The sequence below is a fragment of the Anastrepha obliqua genome, unplaced genomic scaffold (genome assembly GCF_027943255.1).
Source record: "Anastrepha obliqua isolate idAnaObli1 unplaced genomic scaffold, idAnaObli1_1.0 ptg000012l, whole genome shotgun sequence".
Taxonomy (NCBI): Eukaryota; Metazoa; Arthropoda; class Insecta; order Diptera; family Tephritidae; genus Anastrepha; species Anastrepha obliqua.
The window spans coordinates 1,142,785-1,152,745 of record NW_026562179.1 but is presented as its reverse complement, the minus strand read 5'-3'; the positions used below and the strand labels follow the sequence as shown (position 1 = coordinate 1,152,745).

Below are 9,961 nucleotides of genomic sequence, written 5' to 3'. Positions count from 1 at the left end.
GCCAACTATCAAATAACAAAATTTGTTTTACATTTGTGTTACCTCTGCAAACCTAAAAACTCAACTGAAGCCATCTATGATTACAATCCGCAATTACTTAGTTCCCAACCCGATAGTTCTAAATAGTGCTGTGTTCGTCCATTTGCATTCCAAATTAGAATTTTAATTTTATCACTTTCGTCCATTCAAATTCTTTAAAAGCATTCTAATTATATTCATCATATTTGCCATTTGGTTGACTAGGTATTTTACCTCTTCAATATCATTGTTTTTTTCAGATTTGTTCAAATGCAACATCAGCATAGCTTACTCCGGGAGTTATGTTTGTTACGGCTGTTGTTATTGGCGTATTATTTTTATTTGTGTTTAATGGTGGTTCTTTTTTACGCAGAGGTGGAAATCTTTGGACTGTAAGTGCTTTATAAATTTCGCATCCTTTGTAGTTGGCGGTATGGTTATCCCCACATAAGGCGCATGTAACTTTCGTATTTGGTTTTTGCATTCTATTGATAGATGTCTACTAGCGCATTTCACGCATACTGGATCTCTTGTACAATAATTTTTTGTATGGCCATATTTCTGGCATTTCGTGCACTGTCAAAGGATACACTTATAGTGAGGTGTGTCAAAAATTACTATGCAGTTCATTAGCTTGTTTATATTGTAAATGTCTTTGTTATTATCACTTGCTTGTAGTTCAATGAAAAATAATGGTAGTGGTTTTTTGTTGTTCTTTGTATTATATTAGTAATGTTAAGTGCTTTATGGCCTTTTTCGTTTTGTTCTTTTTAAGTTTCGTCTTAGTCTGTGGAGTGGTGCATATTTCGTAAGACTAATTTAAATCCTATTTCACTTTTTGGTCTAAATGTATACCATTTCGTTTTTTTTTTCTTTTAGCATATGGTGTAATTGGTTATATATGTATTTGCAAATTTTCTGCTTGAACGCGAGCTTCATTATTTGCTAAAAGTTTAAGAGTGAAGCTGTTATTTGCAACTTTATTACAGCACTCTAATGTTTAATGTTTTTATACATTCTTCGCCTTGATCATATGCATATTGGTGGAGACTTATTATTTTTTCTTTTTCGCCTTTATTTACATTTTGTGACAGGGAATCTTTAATTTGCCCACTGTTTGCAGTTTGAGCAAATTCTTCTTCATCTTCCACATCTAAAGCTGTAAATTTATTTGCAGAAGAAGTTCCACTCAGCCAATAATTTGGCAGTTTACTTTGACTCAGGGTTGATGTTGCTTTTATTTTTTGGTTACTGGCGGTTTTTAGTGCAGCTGATTGCGTAGAGGCAGAAAAATGGGTCACTAGCAGTAGTTCTGTTGATGCAGTTGTTGTTGTAGCATTTGAAGAGATAGCTGAACAAGTTGTATGTGATGAATTTTTTGTGGTAGTTATAGGCATACATGATTGAAAGAATAATGAGATTATGCCTATTGTGGCACCGTTACTTTGATCTCATCGAATTTGACAATGAGTGACGTCGTCTTAGCAGCAGTATGGCCAGATTACCATATTCGTAACTTGATTTAGTTGTTTGTTTTTTGTAATTTAGTTTCGGAGTTTTAGTTCTTTCTTCATGACATTTTTCTAAACTGTTCTAATTAAAACGTAATGTTTATAATTTTGTAAAATATACATTTTTTAATAAATAGTTTAATAATTCAATCAGTTTTATTTGGCTTTTATTTTTTGGCTTTTTACTTTATTTTTAACATCTGGTCGCATTGCCCGGAATTGCGGTTATTGTTGGTGTTCTTCTCCTTTTAGCAGGTCAAATCTCTCCTTCGCTACTGCAGTGTAGCCTAGCTTTGGATATAAAAACGCACTAAAATGCCCATTTCAAGAAAACAAAATACCAAATTCTTATTGAATTACTTAAAGAACTTTGTATGCATGGCAAAATGTTTTTAAAATGTGCGTTTTTTTAAATAAATGTGTTCTGGTTATGTACAATTTAATTTTTGAGTTTTTTGTTAAGAGAAACTCTTTTGTTAAGGGAACGACTTTTCTGCTATATTTGAGGCTATGTAAAATGATAAGGTACTCTTTTTGTTAAAATGTCGTTATGGTTATTTTTACTGTAAATACACCTGTTGATGCCCTATGTCCCACTAAGGATTGAGGACCGGAAGAAACTATTACACAAAATATGAAAATTTATAAAAACCAACCAATTTTCATTAGCACCAAAATCTTCTCAGAGTGGCATTTTTTAACCTTCTTTTGTTTATTTACAGAGTTTTTACCTTTTAACTTACAGTTTCGATAGCTTTAAACAAAAAAAGAAGAAAAAACCAAACTTAAAAATTTTGGAATTTTGGGTATAAAAAAGCACTAAATTTATTGCGGCGAGCAAATAGCTGGCAACACTCTGATGGGCGCAATCTTGTTTCTGTCATTCTTGATAGGCATATCAGTTGCGCTCACGCATGATACAGAGAATACGGGACTGCTTATATGGTTATCAACATAACTTATGCTCTCTGCGCTCCTTGGCTATACTGTAGAGCGCATGTTGTTATTGCAGCTTATGGGAGCTGACTGTATTGAACCGTTTGTTTTAGATCTGCTTTGTGCTAAATTCGTGCACGGCATTGAGTTCGAGTTTTCGGTATGTAGCGGCACTCTTTGCAGAGTAAGAATTTTCGTCTCACTTGTGGATCGTATTCTCTCCCAAGGGGGAGAACGTAACACACGCATGGTCATATATTTTTTTTATGTCTATTTTGTTAGCTACTTTGCTATGCTTTATTTTTTGTTTTAATTTAAATATGTATTGACTTATCGAGTATCACATTTTGAAGCACTTTGCAGTTTCTATGCAGTTTGTTATGAGTCTCTATCTCTTATTAGCAATATTGCACTCTGAATTCGTTGAAAAAACTTTTATAAACACGGATCGATAGTAAAACCCGTCCGATACGCACAGTATAAAAAACGTTTTTGAGTAAGCAAATGCCATTTGATGAAAGATTCACAGTCATCGACAAGGATTCACCGCGAACGGTCACCTACTGATTTTTTTTACAGTGTTTAACCCCTTAAACGACAATTTGTTTTAAGTCAGCGGCATACGGTTTAATTTTCTTAGTTTTAAGAGGTGCGATTGAAATATCAGGTCAGTCCATAAGTTCGTGCTTATTTTAAAGATGGTTTTATAATTAATAAAAAAGATGTTTAAAGTATTTATTAATTAATAATATATTTTCCTTCATTATTTGCAATGTCTTCCCAACGTTTAGGCAAATTTTTAATTCCCTGCTCAAAAAATTGTTTGTCCTTGGAGCCAAAATACGCTCCGATATCCCTTTTTATAGCTTCTTTTGAGGAGTAATTCTTTTTACTCATATGGGATTGAAGTCCACGGAAAAGGTGATAATCACAAGGTGCAATATCCGGAGGTTATGGTGGATGCGGCATTAGCTCCCATCCGAGCTCGTTCAGCTTGCCTATTGTTTGCATTGCGGTATGAGGTCTTGCGTTGTCGCGGTGAAACAAAACTTCGCGTCTATTCACTAAAAACGGCCGAGTTTTGTTAACTGCATCATTTTGGTTTGATAGCTGATGGGAATAATAATCCGCAGTTATCGTCTGGTTTGGTTCCAGAAGTTCATAATAAACAATACCGGTCATATCCCACCAAATAGACACAAGAATCTTCTTGGCGTGAAGGCCATCTCTAGGGGTCGGCTCTGGTGTTTCATCTTTATCTAACCAATGGCGTTTGCGAACAGGATTATTGTAAAGGACCCATTTTTCATTACCAGTAACGATACGGTTCAAACAACTTTCATTTTTAAGCCGTTGCAGCAGCTGAGAACACACATTCACTCCCTGCTGAAGGTTGGCGACGGAAAGTTTATGCGGAACCCATTTTCTCAGCTGTGATCTGTTCCATGCGATAAATTTTACCTCTGAGCTATCATATCGACTCAGCTTCCACGAGTTCGAGCAAGGCATCGGGGTTAAAGACTTCAGAACGACTAGCGCGCGGGGCATCCTCACGTCGTAGCTACCACTTCGGAATTTTGAAAACCACTTTTGCGCAGTCCTTACACTCACGGTATCCTCCCCGTGAACAGTGTTAATTTCTGCAGCAGCGGTTGCTGCATTTTTACCACTTATATAAAAAAAATTCAAAATATGCCTCTTATACGCGTTCGAAAATTTCATTTTATTTTTTAACAACACGTGCTTCTATCCGCGATTAAAGTTAAAATATAAATAGTTCGGTTATATTCCGCGAATAATTTTTTGTATGCAAAAATCGTACAAAAGTGAAATTATGGGTAAAATATGCACGAACTTATGGACTGACCTGATAGAAACTTACGGAAATTTATTATGGAACCCTACCGCAAGACCACCAACAACAACTACAATACGCTATTCGTTTTTAACAATTAGCCACACAAATTGATTTTTTTGAATAATATTTTGATGTCGGATGAAGCACATTTTCATTTAAATGGTTATGCCAACAAAAAAAACTGTAAATTGTGGGGCTCTGAAAATCCAAGGGCAACACACCAACATCAGTTGCACCCATCTAAATATACTGTTTGGTGCGGTATTAAGGCCACTAGAGTTATCGGTCCATATTTCTTCGAAAATGAGGATGAAACGCCGGAATCGATTTGAGGAGCTTCAAAACTCTTTGCGGCCAATGCCGGAGCAGTATCCTGGTTGGTTGGTTGGTTGGTTTAAGGGTGACCCCGCATCGGAGTGCCCCATAGACTGCAAGTTGGGTTCGTTGTGTTGCCCTAGAGCTCATTATATTATATGATTTCCCCACCTAACCAAGATTTTTATTATAGATTTTGGTCAAAGATATTAATTCGCTTCGAGAATTTAATGAGAGATTCGATTTTCAGGTCCGAGGGTACTGAAAGATTGTCAATTGTTGGAGAGCCTAGAAGAGCGAGCCGACTTCTGGCTAGGCCGGGACAACTGCACAGCAAATGCCTGCTCGATACTTCCTCATCTTCGTCCTCGCAGTATCTGCACAGGCCGTTTTGAGGAACCCCGAGCCGACGTGCATGAGTGCCCAAAAGGCAGTGGCCGGTGATAAGAGATATTATATGCCTTAGTTCGTGTTTCGAAAGACATATAAGGGTTTTTGTCTGTTTCAGATTGTAGGATGGCCAGATTTGTCTGGTCGCAACGCAAGTAGTTTCCACTCGCCACCTCCGATCAGCAATGCTGTGAAATTCTCGATCAATGATCATTTCACATGTTGAGAGCGGAATGTGGATTGTGGGTAAGTTACTAACATTTGATTGCGCAGCTCCAGCTCTTGCGAGCTCATCAGCTTTGCAGTTACCTTCGAATCCACTGTGACCCGGTATCCAGATAACTTGGACAGAATTCTGAACACTTATTTCGTTAAGAGATAAGAGACAGGATCGAACCACATCTGAGTGGGTATAAAAGAAGCTGAGTGCTCGAACGGCCGCTTGACTGTCAGTGAAAAAGCGGATATCCTCTAGTGATATTCTCTTTTCTAAGAGAGTTTTCGCAGCATACCAGATAGCGCATACTTTCGCTTGAAATATACTACAGTAGTCGAGTAATCTAAATGATAGATTGATGTGAAGGGAATTGGAAAAGGTTCCAAATCCACTTTACCGTCTTGTTTTGAACCGTCTGTATATATAATCAGAGGGCCATCGATTTCGGTAAGATTTGTCTTCGATTCTTCCCTAGTGAACAGGAGAATAGTACGGGTGGTGATGGAAGACTTACATGATAGTCTATGTCGGAAGAGATAACAGTGTTCCTGTTTAGTATGGCCGAATGGCCAAGATATTTATTCCATTTCGATATAGCATTCATGCGTGTCGCTGCTTTCGCTGCAATCGCTTTGCCAGCTAAATCGAAAGGGAACAAGTGAAGCAACGTATTTAGAGCCATAGTAGGTGTTACACTTAAGCATCCTGTTATCAGGAAGCCGGCTGTTCTTTGGACTCGATCAATTGTGGATACTCTGCACCATTTTTCGAGCCGTTTTTCGACCATACAACCACACCGTAGAAGATTATCGGTTTGATGATTGAGGTATATATCCAATATATGATCCGAGGTGAAAACACCCAGGTTTTGCCTATAGCTTTCTTACAAGTATAAAGAGCTATGAAAGCTTTTTTACATATTTTCAATGTTCAATTTCCAACTCAACTTCATATCTAGAATTACTCTTAGATATTTAGCAGAATCTGATAGAAGTAATGATTCCCCTTTTAAAGTAATTGTTTGCAGGGGAGGAGATTGTTGTTTCCTATTAAAGAGAACAAGATCTTTCTTTGCTGGATTCGCATTTAGTCCGCATTCGGTGCACCATTTTTACAGAATATTGATTGAGCGTTGCATGAACTCAGTGTGGGTATTCAGGTGTTTGCCTGACACGCAGAGAGCAATATCATCTGCATAGGCTACAACCTTGCAGCCAGCTTTTTCGAGATTTCGAAGCAAACTGTTTACAGCGAGATTCCAGAGAAGGGGTGAAAGTACTCCGCCTTGAGGAGTGCCTTTGACGGCGTACATTCTCATGCGGCTTAACTCAAGCTGTGAAGTGATTATTCTATTTTGGAGCATTTGTTCGATCACTCCTGTACTCCTTATTGTAAAGGGAAGTTTCCACTGTTTGCACCAGTGAATGAAGTGCCGTTTCAGTCGATTTCCCTTTAGGGTAGGCGTGTTGTGTCTCAGAGATCAACTTAGTATCAAGTTGGGTTTTGATTTGCTCATCTAAGACTTTTTCAAAAGCCTTTAAGCAAAAAGAGGTTAGGCTAACGGGCCTGAAATCGTTTGGTTTGCAGTGTGAAGGTTTCCCCGTTTTCGGAACGAATACTACCTTCTATTTCTTCCAAATTGTCGGAAGGTAAGAGAGATTTAAAGACTTGTTAAAGATCATTGTTAACCAAGGCAGCTGAATTTCTAGTCCTTCCTGAAGTTCTGCTGAAATGATGTTGTCAGGACCTGGTGATTTAAGTTTTTCAAAACTTAGTATTGCTGTAGAGATGCTATTAGAGCTGATTAGATCTGATCTATTCCCACAATTACTCGGAAGAGTGCTGGGAAGTGCAGGTAAGTTGGCAAGACAGCCTGGAAAGTGAGATTCTAGAAGTATTCTAAGAGTGTGATCAGTTGAAGTAGTCCAAGTTCCATATTGAGTCATGATAAAACTGGGAGAGACTGGGTTTGATGCAAGAATCTTGCGTAGTCTGCTTACTTCTGAAGTGTTCTCTAATTCTTGAGTGTATGATTGCCAGGATGTGCGTTTTGCACTTCTGACAGCTTTCTTAAAGTCTTTGAGACATTGTCGATATTCTTCCCATTCGTCTGTTACTGTAGATTGGTTAAAGAGTTTTCGAGTTCGATTGCGAAGTTCTGAGATTTCTGGTGTCCACCAAAAAGGCTTATGTTTACCTCCTGTTTTTGTCAGGGGACCAGATTGTCGTGCTGCGCTTTGACACGTCTTCGTTATCATGTTGACAGCGTTTTCGATATCGCTTTTATTTGCCATTTCAAACTGCCTGATGTCAGGAAGTCTGTTGGCACGATGTTCTTTATATTTGATCCAATTTATACGTTTTTTGTTAAGGTACTTCATGGGTTTTGCCGTTTCGGCTTTTATAGTGAATGTTATATATTGGCGGTCGGAAAAAGAGTGCTGTTTACCAACGCTCCAATCCTGCACCAGTTGTGTACATGATTCGCTAGCAAAAGTAATATCGATATAATAAAATAATACCTCTCTTCTAGACGAGTTAAGAAACGAAGGGACATCATCTCTATTACATATTATAAAGGGTGTTTTTTTAGAGGTTAGGTTTTCAAGTTGGCACTACTTTTTTCGTAGATGGTCTTTTTGACAGCTGTCACTTGATTTATGCTCAGTTTGGTTTGCCATTTCATAATGAATAGACTTACACCTGAACAACGTTTGCAAATCGTACAAATTTATTACGAAAATAATGGTTCGGTTCGCGCGACTCATCGAAGAAAATTTTGTTCAGCGATGAAGCTCTCTTTTGGTTGAATGGGTATGTCAATAAGCAAAATTGTCGCATTTGGAGTGAACATAATCCACAAGCCATTGCTGAGACGCCGTTACATCCTCAAAAAGTCACTGTTGGGTGTGCTCTATGGGCAGAGGGAATCATTGGTCCATATTTCTTTAAAAATGAAGCCGGCCATAATGTTACAGTCAATGGAGAGCGCTATAGAGCCATGATTAATGACTTTTTCGTGCCTGAATTGGACGATGTTGATGTGGACGACCTTTGATTCCAACAAGACGGCGCTACATGCCATACAGCCAACGCAACAATCGATTTATTGAAGGAAACTTTTGGTGAGCGCATTATCTCGCGCCGTGGACCTGTGGCGTGGCCTCCAAAATCGTGCGATATAACACCGCTGGACTATTTCTTGTGGGGCTATGTGAAGTCGCTTGTCTACGCAGATAAGCCCGAGACGATTGACGTCTTGGAAGAGAATATTCGGCGCGTTATTGCTGACATACGGCCCCAATTGCTGCAAAAAGTGGTCGAAAATTGGGCCTCTCGGCTGGAATTTATTCGAGCCAGCCGCGGCAGCCACTTGCCCGAAATCATTTTAAAACATAATGGCAAACCCTTATCTTTATAATGAAGCTAAATTCTTGGCCATAACATTAAATTATATACGTTTTATTTCATCTTGAAAACCTAACCTCAAAAAAAAATAAAAAAAAAAAATACCAGTCTAACGGTTAGACTTGATAGAAGTGAAACCTTCCGTAAAACAAACTGAGAGAGAATAAGACGAAAGCAGCATTAGGAGCGGGATAATTATAGGTTCATTATAATATTGCTATAAAGTTCATATTTTATTTTCTTCATTTTATCATTATTCATCCTCAATGTTTTCAATTTCAACAAATGATACGAGTGGCTTATGATAGATAAAATATGATACAAATGCTTTGGTTTCGATGTTGTCAAAAAAAATACCCAAACGGACCGAAGAAACAGATTTACAAATTTCTTCCATTTTCGTCTACTTGTATTCATATAAAAATGTATGTCTCTTCCCACCAAAGCTAAATGTATTAGTATATTTTTTCTTGTATTTATTCAAGGCTGAAGTCCCGGCGGTACTGCAATACCGGGCCAACCCGTGGCAGAGGTGGAGAGCAAGCCCCTAAAACACTCCGCGCATTTCCAAAAATTAGTTTAACATTTGTTGTCCTCCGATGGAGGATCTATCAGATGTTAAGCTGATAGGAACAGATACCACACTACCTACTTCAATAGATTTTCTAATAAACCTTTTGAGAATTACACTCTCACAAAAATTAATGTACGAAATGTTTATACCGATTCACTTAAACTGACTTTCAGTATCTAAACCAAAAAACTGCCCAGCAAGAAGAGTGGTGGTCAGGTTACCCTGCACATAACCGCCACGCGTGGTCGTTAAACTGTCACTAGCCCCGCCCCTTTACAATCACTTTGTTAAAAGCGTTGGGAAAATTGTGCCAAATTTTTTGTGTACGTGTGATTTTTTATCCCTTTCATACATATGGATTCGTTTGCCAGTGCCAGTTTCATATAAACGTAGCGACGAACAAAATAACTTTTAGGCCAGCGGCGATAGCACAGCGCGATAGCCCAGCGGCTAGCAATGTGGGCTTCCGATCCGAAATCCTTGGTTCGAATCACAAAAAAAAATTTTTTTTTTTATACATTTATTTCATTTTGTTTTATGATATGTTTATCAGCAGATTTTTTTCATGGTAGAAATACACTCGGTGTTTTGCCATTGCCTGCTGATGGGCGACCGCTATTAAAAAATGTTTTTATTAATTTTGCTTTCACCGAGATTCGAACTGACGTTTTCTCTGTGAATTCTGAATAGCAGTCACGCGCCAACCCACTCGGCTACGGCGTTTGTTTACTTTG

The 9,961-nt window shown here is 38.2% G+C and overlaps 1 pseudogene; it reads right to left on the bottom strand.

The window, feature by feature from the left end:
* Nucleotides 1-9,129: 9,129 nt before the first annotated feature.
* On the bottom strand, nucleotides 9,130-9,317 carry LOC129251405 (U2 spliceosomal RNA; annotated as a pseudogene).
* Nucleotides 9,318-9,961: the final 644 nt, after the last annotated feature.